This window comes from Sinohyriopsis cumingii, chromosome 7, assembly GCF_028554795.1.
Source record: "Sinohyriopsis cumingii isolate HCF-2022 chromosome 7, ASM2855479v2, whole genome shotgun sequence".
Classification (NCBI taxonomy): Eukaryota; Metazoa; Mollusca; class Bivalvia; order Unionida; family Unionidae; genus Sinohyriopsis; species Sinohyriopsis cumingii.
This window is the reverse complement of record NC_142967.1, coordinates 61,790,631-61,802,129: the sequence shown is the minus strand read 5'-3', so window position 1 is coordinate 61,802,129 and position 11,499 is coordinate 61,790,631. Positions and strand designations below refer to the sequence as shown.

General features: G+C 33.8%; 1 protein-coding gene across 1 annotated transcript in view; it reads left to right on the top strand.

The window, feature by feature from the left end:
* Positions 1–10,330: 10,330 nt before the first annotated feature.
* The window catches only part of LOC149795369 (uncharacterized), a 39,297-nt gene continuing 38,128 nt past the window's right edge, over positions 10,331–11,499 (top strand). The window contains exon 1 of the mRNA XM_089965143.1: positions 10,331–10,713. The gene's annotated coding sequence lies outside the window, so the exon portion shown is untranslated. The remainder of the gene's footprint in view (positions 10,714–11,499) is intronic.

Sequence of the window (11,499 nt, the reverse complement as noted above, 5' to 3'; positions counted from 1 at the left end):
CCCAGTCAGAACTGCCTGCTCTCCAGCTCTGCAGTTGTTTAAGTAAACGTTAGAGATAATGAATTTTAATTAATTTAACATTTATCCCTTAACCCAGGACAATGAACTGGTCCATTCTACGATATTAATTACCCATATTGCTGAGATTGCTGTTTTCTTGCCATGTGCCACTACCAACAGGTAGAACCTGATATGCATGAAGAGTGAACGTATGCTGATAACAATCACCATAAAAGGAGTATATGCCTAAAAAGGTGAAAATAAATGCTTATATGCGTCAAAACTGAGGACTCCAGGATATATAGTTTGGGAATCTTTCAAAGCAAATCAAAACGAGTCCTTGACCAATTATAACTAAAGGAAAAAGATATAAACTGTAGGTTTCAAAAATAGAGACAACCCATAGCAAATGAAAAAAAACTTCCTATGTACACATAGGACTTCTGCCCAACAAAAACTTGTAAATTTCAATATTGGTTGACGTTCTTAGCTAATTCCATTAATGCTCTCCAATGAACAAGCTACTCCCCAAGACCAGTCATTGATAGGTTCCGTTCGGTTCCTCCGACACCTCTTCAAAGTTTCTTCTTACAAAGCAATATTATCAAATCTGACTGGACGAACGATATTTTGAACTGTGTTTCTGACGAACAGTCTTTTTTGCAATTTTAAAACTCGTATCCGTATTTGTGAAAATGGTTAGATCCCTCATATTTTAAAGACAAAAAAATACGCCCAAGTCCCTCATTTGTAGAGTCTTGTACAATAAAATGTAGAACCACTCGTATTTTTAAACAAGCGTACCCCAAAGTATCCTATGTCCCAAGACTATCCAATATAATGTTTCTGTCTTTGACATCGGCATATAGAACACTAATATGAATTTTTGTTTATACAATATATATTCATGAAGATCGACAACTTAGTTTTAAAACTGAGCTGAACCATGTGTCATCAAATAGGTCAGATATATCAGATGCTTCTGTCTATCGTTAAAATTGGGATTACCTCTCTCTGTACTGAGTGCTAGCTTGACAATAGCCAGAAATATTAATTTCAAAAGTCAATAGGAAATATTAATAAACTTACATCGATTGTTTTGTGCTGATTCAAACTGCACACCTAACTACAACTGTTAGAAAAGTTTGCTGAAACCTTACAAGGAAAATATATTATAGTAATTCATTTCTTTATGAAGTAGACTAATGAATATTACTCATAAGCTCTTCATTGATAAAGTTTTCCACCTTAAATGATTTGACTATTTCATGTGTTCTTCGATCTCATCTTAATTAGTTTTTGTATCTTTATGGACCTTTTCACCTGTCATAATGTACCAGGGTTTCATACATTTTCACTGGATAGCATTTATTTGGTGTTTGACTAGTAAATACTTCTTTCTTGTTGCTCAGGATCATAACGTCGTATCTGATTTATAGTGTTTCAATACTGTTAAGATTCTTTCTCTTGCTAGTTGTGTTTTTACTATTGTGGTATCTTTATTTATTGTTTACATACATATAATTGCCTGTTTTCGTGTTTATTTTTTACTTTTTTCTTCTCTCCATTTATGAAAATATCCTTTATTTCCATGTTTCAAGGTATTCATATATGTCTTATACCAAGGTTTGCATTAAACATTTTTCTTGAACACAGTTAATTTCTTTTAACCTGCCTACAAATACTACAAGTTTTTGAATCTATTATTTGATTAGACCTATTTTATTTCAAATTATTTTTCACTGCTTATAGGTAACACTTTAAGATGATTTGTAACTTACGTTACTTAAAATTCTAAAAGTCTATCTTGCCAAATTTCATTGTAAAATTAATTAAAGGAAGAACAAACAAAAATGAAAATAAAAATGACAAAAAGGCTAGCCAAGAACGTGAAAAGGTTAGTTTGCAAAAGCAAAAAGATCCACGTAGACCTGGCAGTCAACTTGAGAAGTGGCCACAGTAATTCAGAAAAGTCAAGGCTGACCGTTTAAAAACAGAATAAAAAGACAGTAAAACATCAGACTTTACACCGTCAGTACACGACACACTACGTGAAACAAATTTACAGTGTTCAAGCAGAACGAAATGGTGATAGGCGATGGTGTATCTATCATAGGTATCATGTTCATTTGGCCACAAAAGTATACTTGTTCTTTTTTGGGGGGGTCTTTTTCTAAAGCTGGTGAGATATAACAGCATATATAAGCAAATCGTTATATACCATACAAATCAGCACAACTAACCAAGAATCAAATGTCGACGAATGTGCTGATATACCATTATCCTTGAATATGCTGAAGTGCTAAAAGTCTTGATGTATCACAATAACATTGTCCAGAACTCCTGTAGATGACTTCACAATAATCCCAAAATGGTACTTTAGCCAAGACCTTAATGGGAGTGCTTTGAAATTCCAATGAATAATCCAAAGAATTAATTTCTCTGAAATTATGTATAAAAACATTATTAAATACATCTGTAGACTGATATTAAGATAAGAACATAGGAAATAGGAATTAGGAATGAATCAGCTTTCTTAATATACATCTCTACATATTTATCGACAGCAAAGCTTTAGTGAACACGAAAGTTGTTTGCTAAATGGAGATTTGTATTACTGTAGAATCTAGATGAAATAGAAGCACATGCTACAAATTCAGTTGATTAAAAACTCGATTTATCATATTGTTGCTGCAGATAATGTATTTTATTGCTTTGTATTACACTATTTCACATAAACTAAAAATCATAACTTTTGTTATTTAAACGAGACGAATTATACAATGGCTGTTTTCATTTCTGATATTAATTACAACCTCGAGATACACATAAAGAAAGACAACGTGGAAATTACTGAAAATGTTGACAACGAAGAAAGTATATGTCTACTGTTTGAAACACAACTGAAATATTAAAATCACCCCGAGTAACAATTACACGGTTTATAATATCAATTAATTAGCATCAATACGTTTTCGTGTTAATCGTCGTCAATGCATCTGCTACGTAACGTATTCACTGGATATCTAATTCGTTCCCTAGGGCAAAAGATGGTATATTACAATTACCTGAGTAAGATAAATTATGAATAATAAAGTTCGTGTATATTAGTTAGGAAATATATTCCTCTTTGTGATTAGAAGATTTTTATTTATATAATATTGTTTCAATATATTCTCATTTTTGGTCACATATCGAAATTTATTTAGTGTTATTATCAGCCTATACGGAAAAACATGAGTAATAAAATCAAACAAAAGACCAAGACATTGAAAATAATAAATTGATTTAGAACAATAATTTCTAACTTGAACTATAAGCCTCTTAATGTTTATCACACCGGTATGTTCCGGAGCAGCAAGAGCTAACGGTATATAATTTACAGGAAGAAACTTTTTGTTCAATAAAGTTTTGTACTTACCCGTTTCTGTTTGGACAAATATGATTTAGCAGGTCATTATGAAAGATAATTGAGAATGTTACGTTCGGAGAAAGTAACGATCAAAATAACGCTATTGAACCTATACAGTTTGTGATATTAAAAAAAGGGACTGACAATGCCAGACTTTCTGATTCAAGCGATTGTTATTTATTGTAACCTTACCCTTTTCCTTGGAATTTCAGATTTAAAATAACAAGTGCAAACGTTCCGTAGTGATAGAAGGTGATAGCAATATTAAAGTTGCAGTATGCCAAAAAATGAGTAATAATTTAGCTGTATATAGTGAAATTTTCAAATACTTTCTGAACGCACTGAAAAACGACTTGACGCTCACTCGCCTGAGCAATATTAAAACTGAACAAAATTAGCAGACAGAAATTCCAAAGCTAATAGGTGGATTGTACAGGGTAGATTCTTTGTGTCGTTTGATATAAAGGTAAAAACAGATGATAAAAATGCAGTTGTAAACAATCTTTCCAAGTTGAAGGACTACAATATTTTAATAACATACAAAGATTTGCAATTACCCGTTTCTATTTTTACAAATATGATTTAGCAGAACGTGATGAATGATAATTGAGAAAGTTCCAGTCAGAGCGGATATCGATCAAAATACCGCTATTGAAGCTATAGAGTTCGTGATATAAAGAAAGGGATTGAGAATGCCAGATTTTCAAATTCAAGCGACCGTTGTCAACTGTAAAATTACGCTTTTCCTTGGAATTTCAGATTTAATATAACACGTGCAAACGTTACGTAGTGATAGGACCTAGTAGCCAGGACTACTAACTTGAAAACATTTGTCTCCAGCACCATATGAAACTTCTGAGTCAGTCACTCAGTCGGTTAATGGCATGTACAAAATTGACATTGCATTACCTTATGACTGAATCACCAGGGAGAAAATATTTGCCAACCTGCCAATACAGATATGACAAACTTCAAAACGGATTGTCCCAGAACGAGTTTAAAATGTACTTAGACACTGTGAAAACAGAGTGAAGAAAGTGATCCATAAACCTTGTATAATTCAGCAATAGAACGAATTGTACTGACTATAGCAGGGTAACCTCTGAACCTGATTATGGTGGCGCGACTAATTGTAGGCAGGCTATGTGTGCACTAAATCAGAGAAGGACTGAGTGCAGAAATCATTTTGATAGCATCGTTATTGTCCGTTCAAAACTTATGTTCAGCAAGACTTACCATTGAACGTAGTTATTCAAAGATGAACATGTGACAGTGACAGGTTCTGCAAAATAATTGTATAAGTAGTAGTAGCTGCTAGTAGGTGTGTTTCAATGTATTATTCATTGTTTTGTCTATATGTTAAGAAGTAAGAAAAAAGGAAAGCCAGTAATTTAACCAAACCATCTTTTAAAAGTACAGCCAAGTCAGCAATAATAGATTTATGGTATATCTCCTTAATCTGCATTTCTCGAAGACCTTGATACTTAGGTAGCGAAAAGTTCCAGAATGTGACTTTTATTCACTAGAATTTATTGATTGTTTTTGTTTTACTGTTTCTGAAATATTTGATTTGCTAACGTTGAAAACAAATATTTGTTGTCTAAAATATTTCAAGTTTTGTTTCGTCTCAAATAGAATTTCAGAATAGTGTTGCTATTTACACAGTGATAATTATGACATTTGTTTGCTTAAGTTTACTGATTATTTTTTTCTCGTTTGCTTGCATATTTGATTTTAAAAATTGTCAACATTCAATATATAAATCCTAAATTAATTAGTTGTAACTTTTTTTACCTTGTATACAGATTTAAAAACGTATTTGGATAATTGTTTCCACATTTGCATACTGTTGGTTTTTCTAGTTCTCATCACTCTAAAATAATTAAGCCCATTTATATATTTTACTCAAATATTTTTTACATTTCATCTACCATTTCTTTCGAACTCATTAGCATAGTGTAGCTCCTTATATTTCTTACACTATTTTTTATTTCACTTTTCGGTGTTTCTTGTATCCGCAGCATAGGACCTCTGAAGGTAGCCCTGATGTTGCTGAAAACATGTGTGACAAAAATAGCAAACGGAAGTACATGTATTTACTTGCCTCTGTTAAAGACGACTAAGTTGAACTTACTCTTACACATGCAGAGGTAAGGGCAATTTAACAATGCATGTGAAGAGCAAGCGCAATGTAATCTAGAGTAATTCAATTCTTAGCAAACAGCCAGAAAAAGACTTGATTACTGTTAAAGTAAAAACAACATGGAATTACAATAGCGAACCAGAACGATATGTCAGAAAACTTCAATTTAATCTCGACTGAGCTAAATATTTTCAGTGAAAAGAAAAAAGCATGGTACAAAAGTTGATTACATAGAAGTAAGTTTGAATCAATTAATTACTTTAAGTTAGTTAAGTGAGTAAGAAGATAATATTAGAGACCAAGTTGATAGATACGAAATTGTTCACTAGTGATACAAACATTTTAAGGAGAACAGAGGGGGGTTTTATATCGAGGTCATCATCAACATATATTAGCGTGATTTTAGCCATCTTCCTGGTCATAAAGATGTTGCGTCAAATCTAAGTCAGTGGAAGCTAAACTAGCAGAACAAATAAAACCAATTAAACCAAAAGTAACACTTTAGTCAATCAGTTACCATAATAGCTACATCTCCGAGATGTTAAATGTTCAACAGTTTAATGTCATAAATGACACATCTGAAAGGCATTATCAAAGATTTCTATCAGTCAGCAGTGGATACCGTTTTCATCATGTCACACATAATGATACTACACAAATTTTGTGTAAACGTTTGAAGATTTAACAAAACTATCTGCAACTGTAGGTCATGCTGAGATAATTATTGATTATATAATTAGTTATGGGTTGTTGAAAAATAAAATAATATCATAGTTATTCTTGATGCAACTTCGTTGTTGCCAAGGATCAAATGATTACATAGGTGGTATGCAATATTTTAATTTAAACGACTCACAAGGATTACTTGAACAATACTTCATAACCAGCTTTAATACGAATGTGAACTAGGAGTGTAAAAGTAGACCTCAACAAGGCCACGCCTTGTATATAAAATTTAAACAACTCGTGTATGCGCTCAGTAGGTCTACCAGGTCACACATGAAATTTGGAACTTGAATGTATGTATTATATAAATGGCAGGTTATAGTCTACCCATCTGGTGGCTGAGTGATTAGCACGCCACAATCACTTTTGACACGGTGCCTTAACAAATCCAATCATCAAATTGACCTGGATCGGCTTGAATGGTATGTCCTTGGGCAAGGAAATCTACTTCATCGTCATTGAATAACATACGAATGTTCTGTTCCGTAAAATGCCAAACATAAACCACCACAGTCCCTATACTGGAAAGAAATTTTGACCCAGTTGTTTATCCACAACACCCACCCACCAACCCTTTCCCCCTCAAACAAATACCTCCCATCTACCAGTTTGAATCTTAACGTGTACCAGCGGTCTAAATGTATGTAAGGTTACGCAGAACAACAATCCGACTTCATGAACCTGTGCTTTTACGTTCCCAACAGCACCCATCACCACCACACCCCACTTCTCAGGTAGTACGAGAATACAGAAGACTCAGAACGAAAAAGCTCAATTTAATCTCTTCCATTTTCTAAAAGGGTGGGGATTCAAGTAAGCAAAATATGAAAAGCATTTGCGATGATGAGTACTCTAATTAACATTGTTTTGTTTTGTTGTTTCTTTGTTGTTTTTTTTTTTTTTGTTTTTTTTTTTTTTTTATTGTGGCCAAAAAATATACCGATGAATAGACAAAGAAAATCGAAGTCCATTATATATGGAAATTAATTAGATAACTATCCTCGGCAGAGTCATACCAAAGACTTACAAAAATGGTACTAAGAGCTACCTCGCTTGACGCTCAGCATTAAGAGGTTAGTGATAGGATTGGTCGGCCTGGTGTCAGGATAATGTGACTGGGTGGGACATCATGCATCGTGTCTGCAGCATGATGCCCCAGTGCTAGACATCACTATAAACTGCTACACTGCAGATATCGTAGCGATATGACTGAAAAATTGTTAAAGCTACGTTAAAAATCCTAATCACACACACACTACCAGAGTAAGAGCAATGTTAACAAAATATTATGTGAGGAAAATAAATGAACTAGAGAAATGTATGAGTTTCCTTTTAACATTTTACACCCCAGAAACTATAATCAGTGCTTATCCAGGTAAAGTGATATTTTCAAACATATCGTTGACTAAATGTTGTCTGCAAAAATGTTCTGGTGCTATGATTTATTTCATTTCTCGCTTTTCATACTGTTCTAGCGGAGCATCTGAGGATTTTATTTCCTTGAGTTATGGATATGTGAGTCACCGGATCATTTTCTAAAAACACAGAGGTCTACTTTACCACCTATTAACCTGAAAACAGTGTATGCACAGACTTTCCATACATCGCTATCTAACTTCCTTGTGATTCACACACCCTATAAATGAGTTACGCGAGACCCGATTAGTTAATATATGATATGGATTTATTCATACAAAAATAGAAACCTCAAAAATTTGATGAAGGGATTCTACCGATTCTGCCACAACGATTTCAAAGAAAACAAAAGACTTAACAGGTTCATCCATGATAAAGTATTCTTTTACAATGATACAGTAATCGTTGAATTTGGTAAGAATATGTGTTTATGACACTATTTACTTAGGAATTAAATACTATTTAAAACTAGGGGCCCCGAGTGACCGAGTGGTTTAAAGCGCTCACCTTTCCGGATTACTGCCATCTCACCTCTGTCTGCGTGGGTTCGAGTCCAAGGCTCGGCTAGCTTGGGTACGTGGGAAAGCCTTCCAGCAGCTTATCGTGGGTCAGTGGTTCTTCCGTGGGTTTTCCAGGGTTCTTCCTCCACCAGTTATACTGGCCTATCTTCTGCTGAAAAATAGCATTAAACCCTAGAACAACAACAACAACAACTATTTAAAACTCTCCAGAGCAAGAAAAAAAAAAAAAAAACAATCATTATCAACATCGGAAGAAAGTGACAGAAAATGACCAGTCAACATCAATATCGGAAGAAAGTTACAGAAAACGATCAATCATTATCAACATCTGAAGAAATTGACAGAAAACGACCAATTATTATCAACATCGGAAGAAAATGACAGAAAAGGAGCAATCAATAGCGGAAAAAAGTGACAGAACAAAAATAATCATTATCAACATCGGAAGAAAGTAACAGAAAATGACCAGTCAACATCAACATCGGAAGAAAGTGACATAAAACGAACAATCATTATCAAAATCTGAAGAAAATGACAGAAAAAGACCAATTAATATCAACATCAGAAGAAAGTGACAAAAAGACACTAGTCGTAATCAAAAATCGGAAAAAAGTGACAGAAAAAGACCAATTATTATCAATATCGGAAGAAAGTGACAGAAACAGACCAATATTTATTAACATCGGAAGAAAATGACAGAAAAAGACCAATCATTATCAACATCGGAAGAAAGTGACAAAAAAAAAACACCAATCGTTATCAACATCGGAAAAAAGTGACAGAAAAAGACCAATAATTATCAATATCGGAAGAAAATGACAGAAAAAAGACCAGTCAGTATCAACATCGGAATAAAGTGACAGAAAAAGACCAATCATTATCAACATCGGAAGAAAGTGACCCAAAAAAAAATGACCAATCAACATCAATATCGGAACAAAATGACAGAAAAGACTAAGTGACATCATCATCGGAAGAAAATCACAGAAAACTAGCAACCATTATCAACATCGGCAAAAATGTTGAATGGTCTGGAAAGACCAGACGAGGGACATTGCCCCCCCCCCATAAAAGTAGATCGTGTTATTTATTTGTTAGTGTTTTGGTGGCGTTTCTCTGTGCGAAAGTCAGTTTGAATGATGTTCGCTTGTAAGATGTTCAACAACAAAAAATATTCTTACTACATTTACAGTGACGCGGCCTCATCAATGCATCAAATTCGAACATGAAGAAGCGTTGTATTGTAATTGATTCTATCAGCGACACTGTCTCATCTATATATCAAATGCTAGCAAAACGACTGCTGTATTGTATCTCCTCATAGAGTCACATTGTCTCATCTATATATAAAATGTCAACATGAAGAAATGTTGCATTGTACCGGCTCCAACAATGATCCCTTGCAAGTTCAACACTTCATCTAATTTATCTTTATAATTTACAATGTTAAATATATTTGCAATCGTAAGAAAGAAAATTCTACTAAACTATTAGGTTCTTTGAAACCGTATTAAAACTTTGCTATAACCGTAGCAAACCATATATTCAAAGGATGTACAACCATAGCATGCGAATTTGCGAATTTGTACAAATGGAGTAAACGTACCTTTTCAATACATAACGAAAGTTTTTCATATCAGTGTGTATAATAGAGCCCCATATATATATATATATATATATATATATATATATATATATATATATATATATATATATATATATATATATATTGTGTGTGTTTGTGTGATGGCTCAGTGATTATTGTACCGGACTGATTGGCAAAAGAGTGTGGGTTTGAATCCTACCTATGTTTCAACCATAGTCGTCTAATGTGATCCGTCCTTTCGCAAGACACTGTATTCCAATCGCATCAGCACTAAATAGCCTAATTATATTGCCATAATGCATCAAACCCAACTAGTTTGTTTGAGCGAAAATAAAACCTTGAATTTCTAATAATATATACTGAAACAAAACAAGACAAAGACATACGAAGTAATATTTCTACTTCGGATTTGTTTTTTCTTTCTTTCATAACTATTTACCTGCTACTGAAGTGAATATGTTATTATTCTTTGTTTCTATTTTATTTAAATTTCCGATAAGATGTTCCTATATGCGAAATGGAAAACAGCATGGATCACATATGTTCAGTTTTAATAACAGAAAACAATGTCAAACCGGAGTGGACCGAATTTTATGTATCCAGTTCCCTAGAGGTGATTTTCGATGAAACACGGAGACAACATTATTTTGCCATTCTCTTCGATAGACGCTTAATATGAGCCGGAAAGACGTTCTGTGTAAACATCGAGGAGTATTTACACGACTGTAGTAAATGTTTTCGTCAGCTGGGTCAGATATAATCATATGCACACTGCAATGTAGGACAGATATCAACTAAACTGATACTTATTTGGGCGTGACTAGACATGTAATAAGCATTATGTGAAAAGGACGTGCCTTAAGCGGTTCAGATATTTATCAACAAAGAGGTGAGTGCAGATGAATGTTGCTTTCTTTTGATTTATAAACGTTAACATAAGATAGTTGGTTCAAATAATACTTTGTCTCGCTTTTTGAAATTATGATAGCAAATTTACAAATCCCATGTACCATGGAAAAATAGGCGCGTAAAGGCGGCCTGACGAAAACTGGTATACACTAGCCTTGTAAAGTTATAATTTGAAATGTCATACCGTTTTGGAACATTGATATTAAAGCAATTATCCCATCTTGGTTCAAAAAGAGTTAATATGACAGCCAAAAGCAGGGACAGTTTATATCACAGGGATCAGAAATCCCAGCTATAACCGTTCACTTTGAAATGAACTGAGGTTATTCAGTTTTCAGTTCAGCAGTATGAGCAAATACATTGCAGTGGTGAACTTGACAACAGGCTATACTTGTACCTGTGTTTACCTAGCTGACAGTTTGAAATTAACTGTAGAAGTGTTCTGCTGGAAAAGCAATTCGTTTTTATACCTTCTATTTATGATATCCAGACGAGACATGTCACTGCCAAAAATAAAAAGAATCGTGTTGTTGTCGTATTCAACTATTCAACACCTATGTAAATCTGAGCATTCCACGAACTGACTCACGCAGAGACATGCGGGCCACCAAGAATCACGAATAACAAATCTGAAACTGGAAGAAAAACTATATCTGTGCATTTCCATTTACGGGTTCATACATTTATGGTTCAAAAGAGCAAGAAGATCACGCAACTTTCTCCGAATAGTTGAATATATTTGAATAATACCACTACATATGAACAT